At 42.7% G+C, this 25587-nt stretch overlaps 1 long non-coding RNA gene across 1 annotated transcript in view; it reads right to left on the bottom strand.

Moving 5' to 3' along the window:
* The window catches only part of LOC125457417 (uncharacterized), a 47547-nt gene extending 30287 nt beyond the window's left edge, over positions 1–17260 (bottom strand). Inside the window, exon 1 of the long non-coding RNA XR_007248623.2 lies at positions 17142–17260. This is a non-coding gene — a long non-coding RNA (uncharacterized LOC125457417). The remainder of the gene's footprint in view (positions 1–17141) is intronic.
* Between the last annotated feature and the right edge of the window lie 8327 nt (positions 17261–25587).

Genomic DNA, 25587 nt, shown 5'->3' with positions numbered 1-25587 from the left:
AGGTGTAGATTTAATATCTAACCCACTGGATGACACTTCAGACAGTGCAGCACTCTCACAGCGCTGAACTGGCACGGTCAGTGTGGATAAGGAGATCAAATCTGGAAGTGAGTTTTTAACTTAACACTGGTGTTAACATATGTATTTTAAATGTGCGAGCACCTCTGACAAAATAACTAGCAAAGAAGTCTCGTACTAGGCATTTGCATGCTAATAAAGCACAATGTGATTTAGGTTTTTGTGGGTTTGACAGGGAGTGCAGCATATTTAAAGAAACTCTCTCTAAAAGCTGGAATCATTATTTACAGCGACCTGGACAGGCCATTGACGTTCTATCAGAAGAATACAGTCACTGGAATTTCCTGTTTGCTGCTTTGTTTTCGTCCTCCTGTTAAATGGTTAGGGAGATTTTCAACTTTAGCAGTTCCAGACTTGCCAAGGACATTTAACAGGAAATTTCACACCGTCAATTCTGTGACTTTGTGTCCCCTTAAATTAGCAGATGCAGAGTCACAACCAGGAATGTGGAATTTCCTGACATGCCAGGATATACAAAGCAGTATGTTTCTCCCTGAATTCTACTTTGCAGTCAGAAATTCATTGACTCTGTAACAAAAATAGGTTCCCTTCTTTCTAACTCTTTCCTTCTTACCATCTCTTATAATTCAAAACTGTGGTCCCAGGTTAGTTCAGTTCATAGAGAGTCTTAGCTGATGACCACACTATATCTTTCTCATAAATAATTTCTGTCCAAATGACAGAAAATCAGACAGTGTACACTGTCTATTCCTGGTGTGCGTAGTTGGAGTGTGAGGCTCCTCACTGTTGCATTAGAGGTTTAGTACCTGTAAGGGTTAACTGACATCATAAGATGAGCCTCACTCATTGGGATACAAAGGACTGATCCTCAGATGAGCTAACCAGTTGCTGCCGGTCTCTTAAATGGTGCACCAGAGTATGTCAAAAGAACATTAAAAAATAGGAACAGGTGTAGGCCATTCAGCCCCTCAGGCTTGTTCTGTCATTCTGTAAAATCATGGCTGCTCTGCTCCAGGTACAGTTAGACAGAGACATGGTTGGGATGGGTATGGAGGGATATGGATGAAACACAGACAAATAGGACTATTTAATTGTGAAAACTGGGTGGAATGGGCAAGTTGGGCCAAAGGACCTGTTTCCATGCTGTACACCTCGATGGCTTCTCTCATGTCAACTCCTCATGGCCCTCAACACCTTGATATTTCAAAAATCTATCTGGTTCCTCTAGTGATCCCAACTTTCACATCTGTCAGAGGGTAGTGAATTTCATATATACGCTACCCTGTGACAGAAGAAATCCCTTTGTGCCTCTGTTTAAATGAGTGCCCCCTTATTCTAAAACGTTATTCCCAGCCTGTGATTCCTCACTAGTCGAAACATCTTCTTGATATCTACCTTGTCAAGCCTCCTTCTCAGAATCCTACCTGTTTCAAAAAGATCACCCCTCATTCTTACAAACTCTGATTATGAAAGCCTAAGCTGTTTAGCTGTTCTTGATAAGTTAACTTCTTCATCCCAGGAATCTGCCAAGTCAATCTCTTCAAAGCGACCTCTCATGCCAGTATATTCTTTCTTAATGGAGGGACAAAAACTGTTGCCAGTATTTGAGATGCAGACTCACGGACACCCTGTACAGTCATAACAAGATTTGCCACTATTTTAAATTCTAGCCCACAAAAAATAAAGGCCAAAAATCCATTTGGTTTCTCAATTACTTGCTGCATTTGCATGCTAACTTTTTGTGCTTTATGCACTGGAATACCCAAATCACCCTGAACTGCACTTTTTAGAATCTGTCCCTATATTTAAGTAAGAGTCTGCATTTTTGATTCTTATCATCAAAGAGCATGACCTCACTTACCCACATTTCCTATATTAAGGCCCAAGTATTGTTCGTACACTCAATCTATCTACACCTCCTTACAGATTCTTTATGTCCTTATCACAACGTGCCATCCCACCTTCTTTTACATCATCTGCACATTTGAAAACATTGCACTCTGCTCTGTCTTCCAAGTCATTAATATAGTTAATAAATAATTGACTAATCCTTGTGGTGCTCCACCACATGTCTTTCCAACCTGAAAGAGACATATTAATCCTGACTCTATCTTCTTTGTGTTAGGCAATCCTCAATCCATGCTAATACATTACTTCCAAATATCATGAGCACCTATCTCGTGTAACAACCTTTTATTTTCAGTAGCAGTAATGTGTGCTTATTCTTAAGTATAGCCTAAGTTCTTACAAAGGAGCCTCATGTAGCTCAGGTGTAACTAGTTGTCAAACACAATGTAATAAGCCTGTTTGTTTATATTGAAACTGAAGCCACTTAGCCATTGAGCCATAAAGTCATACAGCATGGAAATAGACCTTCCAGCCCAACTCATCCATGCCAATCAGGTTTCCAACATTGATCTACTCCCATTTGCCTGTATTTGGCACATACTCCTCTAAACATTTCCTTTCCATGTACCTGTCCAAATGTGTTGACCACTTCCTCTGGCCATTCATTCCATCATCCTCTGTGTGGAAAAGTTGCCCCACAAGTCCCTTTAAAATCTTTCCTCTCTCACCTTAAACCTATTGCCTCAAGTTTTCAACTCCCCTACCCTGGGGAAAAGGCCTTTTCTATTCACCTTAATTATGCCCATCATGATTTTAAAAACTCTGAAGTTTTATAAAGCTCAACCTCATATGCTCCAGGTAATACAGTCCCTCCTATCCAGACCTTCCTTAGAATCCGAACCTTCCAGTTTAATAACATCCTCCCCAGCAGGACAACCAGAGTTGGACGCAGAACTCTTATTAATGTGGCCTTACTAATGTCCTGTACAGCTGTGATATAATATCACAACTCCTGCGCTCAATGCTCTGACCAATGACGGCAAGAGTGTCAATCACCTTCTGAACCACCTATCTATGACACCACTTTCAAAGAGCTGTGTACCTGAACCCCTTAATCTCTCTTTTTTACCGAAGACTGTGTGTGGGCTAACTTGGTATCAGTAACTTAGATCAATTCTAAGAAGGAATCAGTGGAACTGAATCCACCCTCAATGTTTCTACTGAACACAATTTCAGCAAAAAAAACACTCACCAGTTGTACAAACTCTTAAAATTATCCTCTCATGTTAAATTGCATCAAATGTAAAGGGCACTTGATGAGCAGCTTCTCTGATGTACACAGACAAAGGAGTACCTCATTTTGTCTCTCACTTTTGTTCTATTGTTCAACTAGATAATGTGTATTTCAATTCCATTTACTGGCCTCTGCCTCAAATCTCTTGATGACTTTACCTTAAAAAAAATTCTTAGCTTTGAAGTTTTATCTTTCACTTTCTATGGGATGGAAGGCGAAGGGCAGAGTCCCAAGACTTCCACGATCCTACGCATCCTTTTAACCAAACATTCGAAATTAACAACAAATCAATGTGTTCACAATAAAACAACATCTAATGAGTTTAGACACCTGTTCTGTTTTGACAAGGATTCTCAGCCAGTATTCTGAAAGACGTTCCTGACTGAAAACCAACGAGGTCCAGGTGTATAGCTTTGCGGTCGGAAACATGTTTTGATGGTATCAGTGTAGATGATATCACTTGTTTACTTGTTCACAGGAGTGGCTCTCCGTCACTTGAGGGAAATACAACTGAAGGCGAACATAATTTATTTTGGCAACCAACATTCCATTTCAAGATTATTCATTCGGGTAAGTGTTTAGCAATGCTTCTGAGAGATGTGATAAGCAAGTATATGATTCCATGTCTCTCTTTCTGTGGAATGTGTATATACCTAAGGTGTTACAATCTTATTAAGAAAAAAAGAGAATGAAACAATGACTAAACTGTGTAGCAAACTGTTCAATTGCTACCATTCCAATAGCCCCTCTGTCACTTATCTGGGCGTCCCAGCCTGGCTTGACAGTCTCTCGTCCTTGTGTGGTGTCTCTCGGCCCAGCGTGATGGTCTCTCGGCCCAGCGTGATGGTCTCTCGGACCTGCGAGGTGGTCTCTCGGCCCAGTGAGGTGGTCTCTCGGCCCTGCGTGGTTGTCTCTCGACCCAACGTGGTGCTCTTTTGGCCGATATGGCAGACCCTCGACATGGCACTGTCTTGGCATGGCGTGGCCTCAGCGTGGTCTTTTGAGGCGATTCCCGAGCAGTCTCCGGCCTTAAAAGCCTCGAGGTGAAGCCAGGCGTGATCTTGAGTCAGGGATAGGTGTGGACTGGATACTAGGAGATAACATGGACTGGTTTGGGAGGATTATTGTTCTGAACTTTTCATTTCTCTGTGTTCTGCTTTTTTTTACAATCTGCAAATGCTGGTGTTTTTATTTCTTTATTTTTCTAAATTTTTTTCCGAAGAACCTGTACTTAAGAATCTGTACCCAGGTACTCTTATACAGAAGATAGTGCCATAAGTGGAAACTTGTACATTTTTCATTGGACTCGTGTGAGTAGAAGTGTAAATAAAGCTAATTTAATTCAATTTAAACATCAGCTTAGTGCTATTGTGCAAAGTGAGTGAAACCAACTGAGTAATCAGGAGTCAATGTGGGAAGGTTTTAAGAAAATTGCTAATTGCCATGGATTTTCAGGGATGCCATGTGTTTCCCACATTTGCCTTCTTTTGGAGTAATGTTCTCATCCTTGAATTCAAATTTCACCATTTCTGCATAGAGGTTGTAATCTCTGCACTGTGTAATGCGTTGAAATCGCTGCCCTTGTCTGATACTCAATGCTGCTCAATGCCTGACTTCTATCACTGCAGCTTTAGCCAATGTGTGTCTGCCCTCCAACATGCAATTTCCTCCATAGAGCAGTCTACCTTGTAACCCCACCCCCCAGCCTATCCATCAAAACAGGCCTCTGTTACTCCCACTGAAACTGCAGAGCACCCAGGTCCCGTGCACACACAGTTGCAATGCTTGTTGCATCACCACCAGAGAAGCCTGCATCAAAGGACAATGTTCTGGACGTCGGTCAATCTCAGCCCCACTCCCAAAGACTCCTCTCTCCCCTTTGCCTACTGCCCCACTCAGTGACCTTTTGTCGACTCCCTCTCTGCACCCCCTCAGGAGCCCTTGCTGCATTACACAGTATTTCGCTCATCGCCTCCACTCCCCAAGCAAAACGGCGAGAGAGGCGGTGACTCGAGGACCAACGGAGTAGGAACAAGAAGAGAGAAGGATGAACTCTATTTAATAAAATCATGCATTATATTCAGTGTTTCAAGTTGGTGCCGGAGCGTGGTGACACTTCGAGTATAACAAGCGAAAAGACACTTTTCATTCTATTTTTACTGTATTTTTGCTGCTACATTTGCATTTAAGCCTCTGTATCTTCTGCCTGATGGAAGAGGTTGGAAGAAAGTATTAGCAGGATAGGAGAAGTCTTTGATGATGTTGGCGGCCTTTCCACAGCAATGAGAGGTGTAGATGGAGCCCATGGATGGGAGGTTGGCTTGTGTAATGGGCTGGGCTATGTGTGCAACTTTCTGTCATTACTTATGGTCTTGGGCAGAGCAGTTGCTGCATGATGCACCCAGATAGAATGCTGTAAAGGTTGGTGAGGGTCTTTATGGACTCATGCCAAATTTCCTAAGTCTCCTGAGGAAGAAGAGACATTGTTGTGACTTCTTGACTGTTCCATTTACTTGGGAGATTATTTGCTGATTTTCATCACTCCTAGGAACTTGACGCTCTTGTGTAGGCCAGCCCAGGTAATGATAGACAATAGACAACAGACAATAAGTGCAGGAGTAGGCCATTTGGCCCTTTGAGCCAGCACCACCATTCATTATGATCATGGCTGATCATCCACAATCAGTATCCTGTTCCTGCCTTATCCCCATAACCCTTGATTCCACTATCTTTAAGAGCTCTGTCCATCTCTTTCTTGAAAGTATCCAGAGACTTGGCCTCCACTGCCTTCTGGGGCAGAGCATTCCATATATCCACCACTCTCTGGGTGAAGAAGTTTTTCTTCAACTCTGTTCTAAATGGCCTACCCCTTATTTTTGAACTGTGTCCTCTGGTTCTGGACTCACCCATCAGCGGAAACATGCTTCCTGCCTCCAGAGTGTCCAATCCCTTAATAATCCTACATGTCTCAATCAGATCCCCTCTCATCCTTCTAAACTCAAGTGTATACAAGCCCAGTCGCTCCAATCTTTCAACATATGATAGTCCCGCCATTCCAGGAATTGACCTTGTGAACCTACGCTGCACTCCCTCAATAGCCAGAATGTCCTTTCTCAAATTTGGAGACCAAAACTGCACACAATACTCCTGGTGTGGTCTCACCAAGGCCCTGTACAGCTGCTCCTATACTCAATTCCTCTTGTTATGAAGGCCAGCATGCCACTAGCTTTCTTCGCTGCCTGCTGTACCTGCTTGCTTGCTTTCATTGACTGATGTCCAAGAACACTTAGATCTCGTTTTACTTCCCATTTACCTAACTTGGCTCCATTTAGATAGTAATCTACCTTCCTGTTCTTGCCACCAAAGTGGATAACCTCACATTTATCCACATTAAACTGCATCTGCCATGCATCCGTCCACTCACCTAGCCTGTCCAAGTCACCCTGTATTCTCATAACATCCTCCTCACATCTCACACTGCCACCCAGCTTTGTGTCATCAGCAAATTTGCTAATGTTACTTTTAATGCCTTCGTCTATATCATTAATGTATATTGTAAACAGCTGTGGTCCCAGCACCAAACCTTGCGGTACCCCACTGGTCACTGCCTGCCATTCCAAAAGGGACCCGTTTATGACGGCAGTTTCCTTCCCTAAAGAACATTAGTGAACCAGATTTTTTTTCCAACAATCGACAATGGATTCATGGTCATCATTAGACTATTAATTCCAGATATTTTATTGAATCCAAATTCCACCATCAACCGAGGCAGGATTTGAACCCAGGCCCCCACACCATTATCTGGGTCGCTGGACTGTTAATACTCCTAGGCCATCAGCTCCTGCTAAATCTGAAAGTGCTTACCGACCAGTGAATAACCCGTAAAGTGCAGACGATATTGTATATAGGAAATGTAGCAGTTAACATGCGCGTTGCCATATCCCTTGAACAGCAATATGATAATGATCAGTTCACCTGTTTTAGCAGTGTCATTTGAAGGGTAAATGCCAGTCATTGTCCCAGGGAGACCTTCAATGCTGTTCTTCAAATATCATCATTTACATCTGCCTGACAGCGCACGTACGACTTTGATTAAAACGAGAGACTGGACCCCTAACCATGCAGGGCTCGCTCAATAACACAGTGGTGTACCAGCCTGGGTTATACACCCTCTTGGAATAGGAATCTGAGCCCAACAGCCCTGTATTGAGACAGAAGTGTCATGATGTCAAATGATTTGTTTGTAGGCGGTAGGTGAGAAATGAAAATAGAATGAAAAAATTGGAGGAATGACAAAGGAATCCATAGGAAACAGTGAATGAGGTAAAAATTAAAATGGCAATTGTTGGTAAAATTCTTGAATCCATTGTCAAGGATGAGATTTCTAAATTCCTGAAAGTGCAAGGTCAGATTAGAATAAGTCAGCACGGATTTAGTAAGGGGAGGTCATGCCTGAAAAACCTGTTAGAATTCTTTGAAGAGGTAACAAGTATGTTGGACCAGGGAAACCCAGTAGATGTTATCTATCTAGACGTCCAAAAGGCCTTTGATACGGTGCCTCACAGGAGGCTGCTGAGCAAGGTGAGGGCCTATGGTGAGGGCCTATGGTGTCCGAGTTTAGCTACTGCCTTGGATTGAGGACTGGCTATCTGACAGAAGGCAGAGAGTTGGGATAAAAGGCTCTTTTTCAGAATGGCAACCGGTGATGAGTGGTGTCCCGTAGGGTTCAGTGTTGGGGCCACAGCTGTTCACCTTGTATATTAATGATCTGGATGAAGGGACCGGGGGCATTCTGGCAATGTTTGCCGATGATACGAAGACAGGTGGACAGGCAGGTAATACTGAGGAGGTGGGGAAGCTGTAGAAAGATTTAGACAGTTTAGAAGAGTGGTCCAGGAAATTGCTGATGAAATTCAATGTGAGTAAATGTGAGGTTTTGCACTTTGGAAAAAAGAATACAGGCATGGACTATCTTCTAAATGGTGAGAAAATTCGTAAAGCAGAAGTACAAAGGGATCTGGGAGTGTTGGTCCAGGATTCTCTAAAGGTTAACTTGCAGGTAGAGTCCGTGATTAAGAAAGCAAATGTAATGTTGTCGTTTATCTCAAGAGGGTTGGAATATAAAAGCAGCGATGTGCTTCTGAGACTTTATAAAGCTCTAGTTAGGCCCCATTTAGAATACTGTGTCCAATTTTGGGCCCCACACCTCAGGAAGGACATACTAGCCCTGGAGCGTGTCCAGCGGAGATTCACATGGATGATCCCTGGAATGGTAGGTTTAACATATGATGAACGGCTAAGGATCCTGGGATTGTACTCATTAGAGTTTAGAAGGTTGAGGGGAGATCTAATAGAAACTTACAACATAATGTATGGTTTAGAAGGGGTGGACGCTAGGAAGTTGTTTCTGTTAGGTGGGGAGACTGGACCCGTGGGCACAGCCTTAAAATTAGAGGGGATAAATTTAAAACTGAAATGAGATGACATTTCTTCAGCCAGAGAGTGGTGGGCTTGTGGAATTCATTGCCATGGAGTGCAGTGGAGGCCGGGACGTTGGATGCCTTCAAGGTTGAGATCGATAAATTCTTGATCTCACAAGGAATCAAGGACTATGGGGAGAGTGCAGGGAAGTGGAGTTGAAATGCCCATCAGCCATGATTTAAATGGTGGAGTGGACTTGATGGGCTGAATGGCCTTACTGCCACTCCTATGTCTTATGGTCTTATGGTCTTCTGGCAATGTTTCTTTTTGTCCTAGAGCTTTGACAGTTTTTCAACAATTTGAGAGAGTAAGGAAAGATCTTTCAATTTCAGTCATTGCTCAGATACAGTTGTCAAGGTACTACTGCAGAGAGGCAGTGGCACGATATGGCTGTGTGTTTATTATGAATAAAAGAGTGTAATGTCACGCTGACATGAAACCGTTCATGCTGCTTGAATACAGGTAGGCCTCAGGTTTTAAGATCCTGACGTTATGTTGAAGTGGCTCCAAAATTCTCATTCATTCTCTTTCCTAATGTCCAAATTTGGATCGTCAGAATCAATGTGAATTTAGACTATTCATACTTTCAGGGAGGTTTGTGTGTCGTCCAACATCTTTAACATAAGCCCTTGCTTCTCAGTCTCAGCTTCCTTTCGGCTGGCCTTCATTTGTCATGTTGGTGACTGCTTTCCTGTTTCACCTCGTGCTCCTATCAATAGCACTGGAGGAAGGCAGGCTAAGACGAGGAGGAGATCTGATCTGAGGTTTCCAAAATCAAGAGCAGCTGGGGCGATGTAAAAGAAACAGGAATGAGAGGGCATAGAATCAAAATGATGGGCAAATGGAGCAAAAGTGATGTGAGAAACAAACCTTGCTCACACAGTGAGTGGTTAGGGTATGGAATGCATTTCCTGGAAATGTGGTGGAAGCAGGTTCGATCGGACATTCAAGAAGCCATTGGATAGTTAGTTGCATAGTTTTGGGGTACAGGGAAGAGGCAGGAGATTGGCACCAAGGAATAAAGATTTCATGATGAGCCAAATGGCCTCCTCTGCACCACAATTTTATTTTGATTTTGTGATATGGCATTTGTTCTTTACAAATGCCTGTCTGTTGATGGGGTCTATCCCAGGTTAGTGCGAGAGGCAAGCGTAGAAATAGTTGGGGCATTTGCAGATAACTCCACAACCTCTTTGACCACAAGAGAGGTTCCCAAATACTGGAAAATAGCCAATGTTGATCCCTTGTTTAAGAAAAGAAGCAGGGATAATCCAGGAAATTATAGGCAAGAGTCTATGGTCGGGAAGCCCTTGGAGAAGATACTGAGAGAAAAGATGCATATGCATTTGGAAGAAAATGGACTAGTCAGTGACAGGCAGCATGGTTTTGTATGGGGAAGGTCAAGTCTCACCAACCTGATGGAGTTTTTTGAAGAGGTGGCAAAGATAATTGATGAAGGAAGGGCTGTGGATGCAGTTTATCTAGACTTTAGTAAGGCATTTGATAAAGTCCCACATGGCAGATTGGTATAAACACTAAAATCACATGGGATTTGGGGTGGGCTGGCCAGATGGATACAAATGGGCTTGGTCATAGAAGACAGAGGGTAGCGGTAGAAGGGCATTTTTTTTTCAGAATGGAGACCAATCTTTTAAATACTGTAACAGTACCTGCCTCTGCCACTTTTTCAGTTCATTCCATATGGGTGCCATCCTCTGTGTAAAAAAAATTCCCCCTCAGGTCCCTTTTAAATCTTTCCCCACTCACCTTACACTTATGGCCTCTTGTTTTCTACTCCTGTACACTAGAGAAAAGACCTTTACTATTCATCTTATCAATGCCCCCCATGATTTTATAAACCTCTATAAGGTCACCCCTCAACCTCCTATACTCCAAGGAAAAAAGTGCTAACCTATCCAGCCTTTCCTTACAACTCAACCTCTCCAGTCCCAGTAAAATCCTCGTAAATCACTTTTGCACCCTTTCTAATTTAGTAACATTTTTCTATAGAAGAGTGACCAGAACTTTATGCAGTATTCCAAGAGTGGCCTTATCAATGTCCTGCACAGCTGCAACATAAAGTCCCAACTGCTGTACTCAGTGTTCTGACCGATGAAGATAACTGTGCCAAATGCCTTCTTCACCACCCTGTCTACCTGTGATGTCACTTTCAAGGAAATATGTTCTTGAAGCCCTTGGTCTTTCTGTTCGACAACACTCCCAGTGCCCTACCAATAACTGTGGAAGTCCTGCCCTGGTTTGTCTTACCAAAATGTAACACCACGCATTTATCTAAATTAAACTCCATACAACTCAGCCCATTGGCCCAGCTGATCAAGATCCTATTGTACTCTTAGATAACCTTCTTCATTGTCCACTATTCCACCAATTTTGGTGTCATCCACAAACTTACTAACCATGTTCGTTGTATTCTCATCCAATGTGGATTCAGTAGTGGTCCCTGTGGAACATTGCTGGTCACAGGCCTCCAGTCCAAAAAAACAATCCTCCACCACCACCCTCTCTCTCCCCTACCATTAAGCCAATTTTATGGCTAGCTCTCCCTGGATGCCATGTGATCTAATCTTAAATAACCAGTCTGTCATTTGGAACCTTTTTGAAGGCCTTGGTAAAATCCATGCAGACAATGTTTACTGTTCTGGCCTTCATCTAGCCTGTTGGTTACATCCTCAAAAAACTCAAACAAATTTATGAGACATGAACATAGAACGTAGAACATTACAGCACAGTACAGGCCCTTTGGCCCTCAATGTTGTGCCGACCTGTCATACCGATCTCAAGCCCATCTAACCTACACTATTCCATGTACGTCCATGTGCTTATCCAATGACGACTTAAATGTACCTAAAGTTGGCGAATCTACTACCGTTGCAGGCAAAGTGTTCCATTCCCTTACTACTCTCTGAGTAAAGAAATTACCTCTGACATCTGTCCTATATCTTTCACCCCTCAATTTAAAGCTATGCCCCCTCGTGCTTGCCGTCACCATCCTAGGAAAAAGGCTCTCCCTATCCACTCTATCTAACCCTCTGATTATTTTATATGTTTCAATTAAGTCACCTCTCAACCTTCTTCTCTCTAATGAAACAGCCTCAAGTCCCTCAGTCTTTCCTCGTAAGACCTTCCCTCCATACCAGGCAACATCCTAGTAAATCTCCTCTGCACCCTTTCCAAAGCTTCCACATCCTTCTTATAACGCAGTGACCAGAACTGTACGCAATACTCCAAGTGCGGCTGCACCAGAGTTTTGTACAGCTGCAGCATAACCTCTTGGTTGCGGAACTCGATCCCTCTATTAATAAAAGATAAAACACTGTATGCCTTCTTAACAGCCCTGTCAACCTGGGTGGCAACTTTCAAGGATCTGTGTACATGGACACCGGGATCTCTCTGCTCAGCTACACTACTAAGAATCTTACCATTAGCCCAGTACTTTGCCTTCCGGTTACTCCCACCAAAGTGCATCACCTCACACTTGTCTGCATTAAACTCCATTTGCCACCTCTCAGCCCAGCTCTGCAGCTTATCTATGTCTCTCTGCAACCTACAGCATCCTTTGTCACTATCCACAACTCCACCGACCTTAGTGTCGTCTGCAAATTTACTAACCCGTCCTTCTACGCCCTCATCCAGGTCATTTATAAAAATGACAAACAGCAGTGGACCCAACACCGACCCTTGCAATACACCACTAGTAACTGGTCTCCAGGATGAACATTTCCCATCAACTACCACCCTCTGTCTTCTTTCAGCAAGCCAATTTCCAATCCAAACTGCAATATCTCCCACAATTCCATTCCTCCGCATTTTGTACAATAGCCTATTGTGGGGAACCTTATCGAACACCTTGCTGAAATCCATGTACACCACATCAACTGGTTTACTCTCATCTACCTGTTTGGTCACCTCCTCAAAGAACTCAATAAGGTTTGTGAGGCACGACCTTCCCTTCACAAAACCGTGCTGACTATCCCTAATCAATTTATTCTTTTCTAGATGATTGTAAATCCTAACCCTTATAACCTTTTCCAACACTTTACCAACAACTGAGGTAAGGCTCATTGGTCTATAATTACCAGGGTTGTCTTTACTCCCCTTCTTGAACAGGGGAACCACATTTGCTATCCTCCAGTCATCTGGCACTATTCCTGTAGACAATGACAAGTTAAAGATCAATGCCAAAGGCTCGCCAATCTCCTCCCTGGCTTCCCAGAGGATCCTAGGATAAATCCCATCTGGCCCAGGGTACTTATCTATCTTCACCCTCTGTAGGATTTCTAACACCTCTTCCTTGTGAACCTCAATCCCACCTAGTCTAGTAACCTGTATCTCAGTATTCTCCTCGACAACATTGTCGTCTTCTAGAGTGAATACTGTTGAAAAATATTCATTTAGTGCTTCCCCTATCTCCTCTGACTCCACACACAACTTCTCACTACTATCCTTGATTGGCCCCACACACAAAGCCATGCTGACTATTCAGACCTTGCCTTTCCGAATGGATATAAATCCTGCCTCTCAGAATCACCCCAACAGTGTACTCACTACTGATTTCAGACTCACCAGTCTACTATTCCCTGGCTTTTCCTTGCAACCTTTTTAAATAAATGCACAACATTAACCATCCTCCATTCTTCCAGTACATCATCTCTGGCTATTGTTGACAAATATCTCAACAAGGGCCCTGCAATTTCTTCCCTAGCTTTCCACAATGTCCTGGGATACATTTGCACAGGTCCCAGGGATATATCTACCTTTTTGCTTTGTAAAACCTCCAGCGCCTCTTCTTCTGTAATATAGACTCTCTTCCAGACATCACTATTTATTTCCCCAGTTCCCTCGTTTCCATGTCTTTCTCCACAGTAAATGCTGCCGTGAAATATTCATATAGTACCTCACACATCTGCTGTGGTACCTCATGTAAGTGGCCACATTGATCTTTAAGAAATATGAACAGAAGTAGGCTGTTTGGCCTCTCAATCCTATTGCCCCATCCAATAGGATCATAGCTGATCCAACATTCCTCATGTCCTCTTTCATGCCCTTTCCCTGTAATCATTGATTCCTCGGCCGATCAAGGAACTATCTATCTCAGCCTTAAATATACACATGGACTCTGCCCCCACAGTCTTGTGGAAAGGAGTTCCAAAGAATCACAACCCTTTGAGTGAAGAAATTCCTCCTCATCTCAGTCTTAAATTGGCACCCCTTAATTCTGAGATTATGCCCTTTTTTTTCATAGAATTTGTACATCGCTGTTCGTGCCAGCATTAATTGCCCATCCCTAATTGCCTAAAGAGCAGTTAAGTGTTAACCACACTATTGTGGGTCTGGAGTCACATATAGACCAGACCAGGTCAGGATGGCAGTTTCCTTTCCTAAAGGGCATTAGTGAATCAAATAGGTTTTTCCTGACAATGATTCCATGGCCATTATTAGACTCTTAATTTCAGATTATTTTTTGAATTCAAATTCCACCATCTGCCATGGCAGGATTTGAACCTGTGTTTCCTGGATCTCTGGATTAATAGTCTAGCCATCGCCTCCCCATAATTCACTCAACCTGGCTAATTCCTTTTCAGCTGACACAGCCCACAATGTGCTGACTGGCCTCTTTCTGTGCAGTGAATTCTGTACCTTTCTCTGAGCAGGCTGCTTTGAGCAGCTGGAGCGGCTAACTTTAGTCGCTGGTAAGAAAATGCAGCCAACTATCAACATGGCATATGCTGGGCAAATGCCACAAATGACTTAGTCAAAAGGTTGCCCAATTCCACAGGATTAGACGTGGAAAAGTCACAAATTGAGTCGGGCACTCTCCTCTTCACTCCTGCTTAAACAGCGCAAACAAATCCTTATACCTGCAACATGGGAGGAGTCTTTAGTTGCCAAGGAGTTAGGGTTGGCAAAGGGTTAGCGACCTGGGCTTGTCTGTGAAGGGTGGCTGAAGCACACTTCATCATACTCTTGAGGAACTTCATCGACATTTGTAACCCACAACCTCTCGACATGGTTGCTGCATCACTGCCTGCAGCTGTTAAAGTGATGGTAAATTATTGCACATGCGATTCTAATAATTTGGAAAGATTTGAAAATCACTGTCACATGCTGTGTCTATTTGCATTTAAAAATGACTAAAGATGTGCCTGCTTTCTCCAATATGAACACAGTCCCATCCACCTCTCAGTTCTTGAATGCAGATGGCAAGCACATTGAATCTCTGGAAGGCTACAAAATACTGAAGCATCTGGAAGTCATTCCGTTTATAGTATTCAATTGTTCAGTTGCTTGCTCTCTGTTAATGTGCTTTTGATGACAGTCTATGTGCTACTGTGCTAAGTGCCACTAGTCAAGCCTGGGTGTTTCTTTAGACAGAAAACTGAAAATAAGAAACAGTAGGCAAAAAAACTAATATTTTTTAGAAGCATTTACCAATGAAACTTCTGTTACACACAATGAACCTGATGGGTCATCTCTGCAGAGATAATGGGAACTGCAGATGCTGGACAATCCAAGATAATAAAATGTGAGGCTGGATGAACACAGCAGACCAAGCAGCATCTCAGGAGCACAAAAGCTGACGTTTTGGGCCTAGACCCTTCATCAGAGAGGCTGCTTGGCCTGCTGTGTTCATCCAGCTTCACACTTTGTTATCTTGGGTCATCTCTGCATTTCACTGAGACTTAAAATTCAACATCCTTGTTCTTCATGGGTCTCTTTCTCCATAATGATTTAAATCCATTGATCAGTTGCATCCAGGAAACATACAAGCCATGAATATTATAGGAGGCTTGTGATTGCACTGGACAGGGTGCAGAGGAGATTTACCAGGATATTGCCTAGGCTGGGGAGTTTCAGTGATGAAGAGAGATTGCAGAGGATGGAGTTGTTTTCCTTATAGCAGAGGAGATTGAGATGGGAAATGTTTGAGATGTGTAAAATTATGAGGGGCGTAGATAGAGTAGAGAAGAATAAACTTTACCCTTTTATTGGGGGGGAGTGTAGATTTAAGGGAAGGGGCAGAAAGTTTAGAGGCGGTATGAGAAAAAGCCTTTTCACTCAGAGGGTGTTGGGAATTTGGAACTCATTGTCTTTAAAGGTGGTAGAGGCAGAAGCCCTCATAACGTTTAAGAAGTACTTAGATGCATACTTGCGACATCAAGCCTTTCAAGGCTATGGGCAAAATGGTGGAAAATGGTATTAAAATAACTTGGTGGTGGTTTTTGACCAGCATGGACACAAAGGGCCGAAGGTCCTTTCTGTGATGTAAACCTCAATGACTTTATTCTGTGCAGTCTATTAACATCAGTCAGTCACCAATGTAATACAATGATTAGCATCGGTTTGCATTTGGATGTGACATGTGATTTTCACAGCCGCGTGCCCTTCCTGCCAGGAACCTTCCCTGTTTATCTGGGATGAGGACCAGTGCAGATACACATACCTGCAAAATGTAATGAAGACTGATACAATGGATGATCAACTAGTGCGCTGGTGATCCTTTGTTACATGGACAACACCGGAAAAGAAAGGAAGGGAAAATAATAGACCATTTGTCAAACATACTTTGGGAGTTATAATGGATGAGCCTTGATGCCTCAGATTCATCTGGGAAGGTTCGTCTGTGCAAGTACTGTGCAAGTACTTTCTGCCTTCTTTAGGTTCGACTTGTATGAAGCTGGGTCTGGTGTCAGTAGGGGCCCAGTATTGTAGTGAACTTGGTTTGGGCAAAAGTGAACTCAAGGAACATCAGAATCAGATCAATCAACAACACCAACAGTTCCGGGATGCCTGTGCGACACCTTGTTCGGAACTTCAAGTGTGAAAACAAGTTCAAAATACAATATGTAACGTGACTAAAATAGCATGGAAGGAACTTCCAAACATTGTTTTCTTAGCAAATACCATTGCAGATGTTAAATAAAGAGGCTGGAAATTATAAGCAGAGTTGAGGAAGGGGTGAGAGGCAGAAAAAGAATTGTAGAAGGAGGCCTAAGCAGAGCTGGAATAAGGAATTTTCCACATGCCCAACAAAAAGGACCACATAATTAGCATAGATTAGATGGGTTGGATGGCCAGTTCCTGTGCAGTGAATTCTGTCAAGTGGCCTTTTAGAGTGAGGGAGCAGAGATGCCTGGTATTCCAAAATCCAGGTATTTCGAAACAAGAACCAACTGGACATGCTTTCAATGTGCATCAGTGAAGAAGACGATTAAGCTTAACAATGACTGTGTAGCTGCTTCAGTATTGATAGCTCCTGTTAAAAACTAATGAGCTCCACATAAAATACTTAATATGACAAATTGAATCGTATTCCATTGGACACAGTTGAACATTATTATAAATCTCATGCCTACTTTTAAATGACAGGAAGCATATCCTATTTATAGATCAGTTGACAATTAACATTTGTTTGGAATTAACCAAATGTTTTCAAGGATTTAACACAGGCAACACTCACCCAATGGTTTGCTCCCCAGGGTTTTGACTTTCCACGCTTCACAAAAGAAAGATTATTATCTTCAGAAACCAGCACTGGAGCTTGATATGTCTGACACATTCAGGAAAAATAGACTTGTGGATGAGAGCACCAGCTGTTCCCTGCTGCCTGTTTCTATAGGATTTAATTCCTTGTCTTTGTTTGGCTGCCAGAGCTCACGCGCCTACCCAGCCTCGCGTTCCTTCTGAAGAGAAACTGCCCTTGCTCGTATTTTGTTCTACAAGCAGGATTGCAAATTTCACAGCCTTTGTTGCACTGTCCTGGACCACCTTTCAGGGCATTTGTAAAGGGATATGCAAATCTGTCAGGCACTTTTAGAAGGAGGAACACTTCCACTTTGAACCAAAACTAATTGAAAAGCAATCCAGAATGGCAGGCTGTATTTACAAATGCAAGTTGCAACTAATCAGTTTAGTGATCATAGTTGGGTATGAAGGGCATGGTGCTGAGAAGGCATATCTTGAGAAGCTTAAAAATTCCACACTCCTTGAATACACACCATGTCTGTGCCAGTTTTAATGCTCTAATTGAGCATTTTATCCCCTTGATCTTCCCATTTCTTTCTCCCTCATGGATTTAACCTATTTCCCTCTAAATAGATCTATGCTATTTGCTGCAACTTCTCCATGTTCCACACACCTCCTCCTTGTTACTCGCTAAGGTTTTATTTTGTGCCATACCTTTTCTCTTTTAAGTTTATGATTGCATTGCCCAGACATGGCTTTCCAAATGCAAACTAATTCCTCTGTTTTAAGCCACCCATGTCTCAGATGGCTCACGACTGAGAGATAACACAACCTTCTCGGTTCCACTTTTAATTGCTGTTGGCATTAATTTTCACCATTAACACTGGTGCCTCAAGTGCATCCATTTATTTGTTGGAAGTTGGTGGCCGGTGGAGGTTGGGGGGGTGGGGGGGGTGTGCACAAAACAGGGGCGTGGCAGACCACATCCCATTGAGCTTCTTGCCAACGGAATGCCCTAGTTCAGCTGGTGGGAGGGGTGATGTTTGACTTTCAGCTTTCCTAGCCGCATGAGACGCAGCATTCTGTTACGACCAGGCCTCCAGCTGGCAGCCTGCTTAGGAGCAAGTGTAATTCAACACAACACGGGCTGACAGATTTTTACCAAGAAGCTTGCAGCCTATGACCTCTGGGGACTGGAAACGTATTCGTAAGTGTAAAAGGAATCCAGAGTCACCATTGTTAAAATAAAAGCAAACTGTTCTTCTCTAATAATTTTTGAGAGTTTCCTAAATTGCTTTTCGTTGATATAACTACAAAGGCAGTGCTGAGATGACACTGGCTTCTAAGTGTGGAACAGGCTGATTTCCAACAGTTTCAAAATGCCTCCACAGGCACAAGATATCTGTACTCACCCCTGCTCAGCTTCTAGCGAGTGGCTTTGAGGTGTTTGTTTACTTTATTTGAGTCCACAGCCATGCTCAACCACTCAAGTACAGAGAGCGTAGATCGGTCGCCAGACTGGCGTGTTTGAACACAGGACAATCGTTTCAACGCTGCGGTCGGACAAGCATTTGTTGAGAATGGGTGCAAGGTGGTGACCTCACCGATAATGGCGTCATTGCCATGGGTTGGCGGAGCATTCCTGCTGGATCCCCCCTGTGGGGTTTGAGGAGATCATGAAGGAGAGAAGCTGCTAATACAGTGGCAGCCCACCCTGACCCAGTAAAATAGGCCTTATTTGCGAAGTCATAGAGATGTGCAACACAGAAACAGACCCTTTGGTCCAACTCATCCATACTGAACACATATCTTAAATAATTCACCTGCATTTGGCCCATATCCTCTAAACCCTTCCTATTCATGTACCCATCCAATTACCTTTTAACTGTTGTAATTATACCAGCCTCCACTACTTCCCCTGCAGCTCATTCCAAACACGCACCACCCTCTGCACAAAAATGTTGCCCCTCAGGTCCTTTTTAAATCGTTTGCGTCTCATCTTAAACCTTTAGTTTTGCACTCCCCTACCCTACCGTTCACCTTATCCAAGCCCCTCATGATTTTCTAGACTCCTATAAGGTCACCCCTCTGCCCCAATGCTCCAGGGAAGATAGCTCCAGCCTATTCAGCCTCTCCCTATAGCTCAAATCCTCCAACCCTGAAAACATCCTTTCTGCACCCTTTCAAGTTTCACAACAATTTTCCCATAGTAGGGAGGCCAGAATTGGATGCAGTGTTCCAAAAGTGGCCTAACCAACGTCCTGTACAGCTGCAGCATGACCTCCCAGCTCCTAAACTCATTGCACTGACCAATAAATGCAAGCGTACCAAATACTTTCTTCACTACCTCGTCGATTTCTTAGTTTGATTAGCTGACCACCTCTGGTTGGCAGGTGGGTGTGCCATGGACATTTCTCCTGCTGATAATAGTCTGGGCAAAATGAAGATTAAGGGCTGCCCCTCCTTTATCTTTTGCTGTAACTTTCTGAGGTCTCCCATTTCGAGTCAATTGTGTAAAATTCAGCTGGAATTGATATCTTGGTACTTATCTGAGATTGATGGGTTTTTAAGTTAGTTGGATGTGAAAGGATGAGAGTGGCCTAATTTTTTAATATATATTATTGCCTAGAGTTTGGACGTCAAAATAATGGTGGATGGATTTTAGTTGCTTTTGAAAAGGGTTTTACAAAAACAAACTTGGGCAGGTGTTTCCCGAACCATGGCCTAACCTAGTATGTAACAGAGAGCAAGGTGCACTGAAGTATTGATGGAAGATTATTAATCCTATGCTGGGTTTGTGAGTTTAAACACTGAGTGCTATAAATTTATTTTTGGTTCAGACTAATCAAAAATTGACTTTCATTTAGGAAATCCAGAGTTTGTGACTTTTTGAACAGTTTATATTAATCAGAAGCACAGTAGAAGTTCTCTCCTAGAATGAGCAGCTTTGAGAATAAATTACATTAGTAGATAGTCAGTTTGTGCAACTTCCAGACCAGGAGTGTTTGGTTAGCAATCTGAAGGTTATTGAAATCTGAATAATCTGGACTTTTTTTTGTGACAATTCAGGGAAGAGTACATCATATTTTGCAGGAAAGAACTGGAAAGAATCAGTACAGTCGAACTCAAAGATTTGTGCCAAAGGGATACTTCTGCTGGATGTGAAACTGTAAAATGATTATATTGGAGAACAGATGAAACGTTACTTTGCTGTATACTTTAAGATCTTTCAGACTGTGTTCGACAATTAGATAGGTTGGTTCGTTTTGTTTCATTTTTCTCTTTTATGTAATAAACTTCTGTTTTATTGATAATGAAAATCTGCAGCCTTGTGTACTTGTATCTTAAAGAATGACCACCATATTAATTTTGAGAAAAAAATGCCCCAGCAAGCAGGGTTTCATTGTGGGATCTGACATACAGTCATTGATTCAAACAGTATTGAAGTAGGCTCTTCGGCCCATGTTGTCTTTGCCGATCATCAAACACCAAATTACACTGACCCCAATTACCTGCGCTTAATCCATACTCTACTACATGATAATGATAAATGCTCATCCAGACCCTTCTTGAATGTTGCAAGACTACCTGCCTCCACCAACGTCTCAGGCAGCTTGTTCTATATTTCTCCCACTCTCTGGGTGAAAACATTCTTTCTCAGATCTCCTCTAAACCACCTACTCCTCACCTTAAATTTATGCCCTCTGGTCTGAGACATGTCTGCTATTGCGAAAAGATTCTCTCAATCTGTTCAGTCTCTGCCTGCCATAATTTTGTACATCTCAATCAGATCCCCCTTCAGCTTCCTCTGCTCCGAGGAAAACAAACACAGCCTATCCAGTCTCTCCTCATAACTGAGACCTTTCATCCCAGGCAAGGTCCTGGTGAATCTCTTCTACACCCTTTCATGTACGATCATGACCTTCGATAGTGTGGCGACCAGAACTGCACACAGTATTCCATCTGTGGCCTAAGTAATGTTTTATAAAGTTGTTAAGTAATAATATCAGTTAGAATCAGAATACCATGAATCCCTACAGTATGGAAACAGGCCCTTTGGCCCAACAAGTCCACACCAACCCTCAGAGCATCTCACCCAGACCCATCCCCCTAATCTACACATCCTTGAAGACTATGGGCAATTTAGCATGGCCAATCCACCTGCCCTGCACATCTTTGGAATGTGGGAGGAAACCAGAGCACCCAGAGAGAACATGCAAACTCCACACAGACAGTCACCCGAGGGCAGAATCGAACCTGACTCCCTAGCACTGTGAGGTAGCAGTGCTAGCCACTGCGCCACCCAAATGCAATGACTGTTAGCAAGGAGAGGACCACATGAAGTTCAACTGGGTCTCTGTTGTCACAGAAACAGAAAATGCTGAAAAACCTCAGCAGGCCTGGCAGCATCAGTGGAGAGAAATCAGTGCTAATGCTTCAGGCCTAGCGATCCTTCCTCAGAATACTACAGTCTCTGTAGTGTTGAGTTTACGAATGATATCTTCAAACCAGACCACAGAGGGTTAATTGCTAAGGGTTAATTGGACATGACAATGAGGATAGTCATAGAGTCATAGAATTACACAGCATGGAAACAGACTCTTCGGTCCAACTTGTCACCGCCATCCAGACATCCCAATCTGACCTGTCCCATAAGCCGGCATTTGGCCCATATCTCTCTATACCCTTCCTATTCACATACTTGACCAGATGCCTTTTAAATGTTTTAATTGTGCCACTGTCACCACTTCCTCTGGCAGCTTGTTCCATACACGCACCACCCTCTGTGTGATATCGTTACCCCTTAGGTCCCTTTTAAATCTTTCCCCACTCACCTTAAACCAATGCCCTCTAATTTTGGACTCCCTCAGCCTATTTACCCTATTTATGCCTGTCATGATTTTATAAACCTCTGTAAGGTGCCCCCCTCAGCCTTTGATACTCCCGGGAAAAGATGCCCCAGCCTTTTCAGCCGCTCCCTCTAGCTTAAAATCTCCAGTGGGCCAGGGGCATCTGCCTGCAGGTGTGGTCCACATGGGGCCACCTGGACTTAGTTTGTCACCATTTTTTGAGGGATGGGAAAGTACTAAATTTATAATGAAACCAGGAACTTGTACGTAATCTCAGATCCAGAATAGTATTACCAATATCAGGGACTTTGCCCCACGCTTTGGCCTTTTCACCATTGAGCTGAGATTCACAAGACCAGTGTTGTAGAACCTGAGATAGAGCTCCAACTGCCATCATTACCAAAATCCCCAGCAGAAAGGGGGCAGTATGAGACTCATTTGTTTGTACCAGTTAAGTTTAAGCAAATAGATTAATTCACTTGTTTGATTGTGTCTATATATATAAATAGATTAAACTAATAAATTCACTTCATATTGCAGTGTACGTGTCTTGTACTAATTTTGATCAGACCTTAAAGGACCTATTACCTACTTTCAGTCGAACAATCCAGTCTCACTCTTATTTAAACATTTCGCTATTCCATAATCATTTTAAAATGCAAACATAACCCTTGGATTCTTTCCTATGTTGCCAACTGTCCTCATAAGTCCCTGTCTTTTTCATCCTCACTTCCGACAACAGTTGTGAGGATTACTTTGTCACTAAAATTGACGTATCCAATCCTTATCCTGTCACATCTTTCCCTTCACTATATCTAATGGGTGAAAACTGCCCTTAGATTCCAAGCCAAGCAGGGACTTGATTTGAAAATTCTCATCCTTATTTTCGAACCCATCCTTGGCTTCAGCCCTCCATCACCTCTGTAATTGCCCTCAGCTCCAACAACACTTCTAAGCGATCAGTGCTCTGGCCTGGTGGCGATCTTCTCCAATTTCAATAACTTGGCCATTTAATCGAACCGCAGAATCTGTACAGTGTGGAAGCAGGCCTTTTGGCCCATTGAATCCACGTTGGCCCAGCAAAGAGCATCCCACCCAGAGTCACCGCTCCCACCCCCCCATCCCTGTATTTCCCCATGACTAAATCACATATTTAGCCTGGACTGTTTAGCTTGTCCAATTCACCTAACCTGCATACGTGTAGTTCTGCTACATTGCGTATTTCGTTAGCTTGAATTGACTGTAACACAACTGATGAATAGTGGATGCTGTTTGGATACCTATACAGGTATAGCGATTTCCCTATAGCGCGAGGTGACACAAGAATGCAGTTATAGTGTTAAGGAGAACTACCTGTATGGACTGTAGCAGGAAACCCATGCAGACATGGGGAGAATGTGCAAAATCCACTCAGACAGTCAGCCAAGGCTGGAATCAAACCGAGGTCCCTATCGCTGTGAGGCAGCAATGCTAACCACTGAATCACCTCAGCAGTGGCTAGTTGTGTGAGTTCCAAGTTCTCGAATTTCTCTTAACTACGTACTGATATATTTCAATTCTGTGAAATATGTGGAATGAGTTCGAGAAAGCTGGTACAGATAAAATAGGATGGATGGCCTCCTCCCATGCTAAAGCCCATTTATTCCAGAACCCTCTCCCCATCCCCTTCTCTGATGAAGGGTCTAGGCCTGAAACGTCAGCTTTTGTGCTCCTGAGATGCTGCTGGGCCTGCTGTGTTCATCCAGCCTCACATTTTATTATCTTGGATTCTCCAGCATCTGCAGTTCCCATTATCACTCTCGAATTTCTTTCTTGCTTCTTCACTTCAATTTCCTCCTTTACAATGTCCCTTAAAATTTACCTCTTTAAGTAGCTTAATGGTCATCTGGCCTAATATTTCATAATGCGGATTGATCTCAAAGTTTGGTACTGTGAAGCAGCTTGGATTTACATAACAGGTCAGTTATGGGTGCTTTATACACACCGGTTGTGGTTTATTGGATGCTCATTTGAAGTGGCCATTTTTAGATCATGAGATTCGAAAGCTTTCCAATAAGTGAGTAGATTAATGATTCCAATGCTCCATTTCTCAGTCGTCAATTTCAACTGAACTGCTACACTCTGCATCACTAAGTAACAGTATCAAAATGGTGTATGCAGTAGATTTCTGAATCCTTCTAATCTGCTGTTATCTGGCCAAGTAATTTCATAAACCTGTTCTTCACCAAATAAAGCAATTTTCCTGCTTTTGGCTGCGATAGTGTGAACTGGCGCTATGGAAAATCGCCACAGAAAATTGTGTTATAGGGAAATAGCTAAAGAAAGCTGCTATACCTGTACAGCAGAAAGTTCATATTATTTAAGCAGCATCGACTGTTCATTATTTGCGCTACAGCCAATTTACATTAATGAAACGCGTTATGACAGAACTACCTGTATGCAGATGGGTGAATTGGACATGCCAAATTGTCCAGGATTATGTAGGCTATGTGGTTTAGTCAAAAGAAATAGAAGCATGGGGATATTTTCTTTACAATCCTCTTAAAAGGAAAACATCTCTAATTTGCAAGTAGCACCATTCACCTATCCCCTGCTGCCTGTTTTGGAAAAGTTACTGATTGGTTCTGCAAAAATTGGACTTGCGTTTGAATACGTGCGTGTATACACGCACACACACCACACACACACACTCACACACATATATAATCTTTTTATTAACCTCCCCCGGTGCACTCACATCACTCTATTTGAATGGTGTCAGAAGTCACACAGTCACCAGGTTATAATCCAACAGTTCACTTGAAATCTAATGCTTTCAGAGTGCCACTCCTTCATCAGGTGAAGTGGAAGGAAGCACACAGGCATAGAATTTATCAGCAGAGAGATCATTGCAAGATAATTCCAGGTAATTAGGAGTGTCAAAAAATAGTACAGTGTTGAAAGGCTTAATAACAAGTTTTTGCACGTGGTCAAATGTGTCAAAAGATATCAGTAAAGTGTCAACTGCTGGATAGCAAGTGAAGGAATGTCCTGTGATCCAATTAATTGAGACAGTGAGATAATTACAAAATAATTTTAAAAAAACAACAATAAAATGGTGAACTCAGAATAGCTCTAAGCTAATAGGAATTAGTTCTGCTCTGGAGAAGCTTATGGAGAGATTTGGGAGATTCTCAGTGAACAGTGTTAATGGAACAAATATTGCCACTAAGAATGACAATATTTTAAATTTATTTCTTTACTTTGAAACTAAGAAAGACTGTAACATTCAACTTTTCACTTTGTTCCTTAATTTTTCTACTTTGTACCTCAGATTTTATACCGAGGTACCTTTGTACCCAAGATGACGCTGAGATTGGGAACATTGTGCACTTCTCTGTCTACTTCTGTACTCGAATCCATGTGAAAGTAAAACCTATGATAATGAGAACTGCAGATGCAGGAGAATCCAAGATAATAAAACGTGAGGCTGGATGAACACAGCAGGCCAAACAGTTCCTAGGATGCTGCTTGGCCTGCTGCATTCATCCAGCTTCACACTTTGTTATCTTGAAAATGAAATCTACTTCTGTGGGAGAAACTGTTTCTGGT

Source organism: Stegostoma tigrinum, chromosome 14, assembly GCF_030684315.1.
Source record: "Stegostoma tigrinum isolate sSteTig4 chromosome 14, sSteTig4.hap1, whole genome shotgun sequence".
Taxonomy (NCBI): Eukaryota; Metazoa; Chordata; class Chondrichthyes; order Orectolobiformes; family Stegostomatidae; genus Stegostoma; species Stegostoma tigrinum.
The sequence above is the reverse complement of the archived record's forward strand: the minus strand, read 5'-3'. Positions and strand labels throughout refer to the sequence as shown.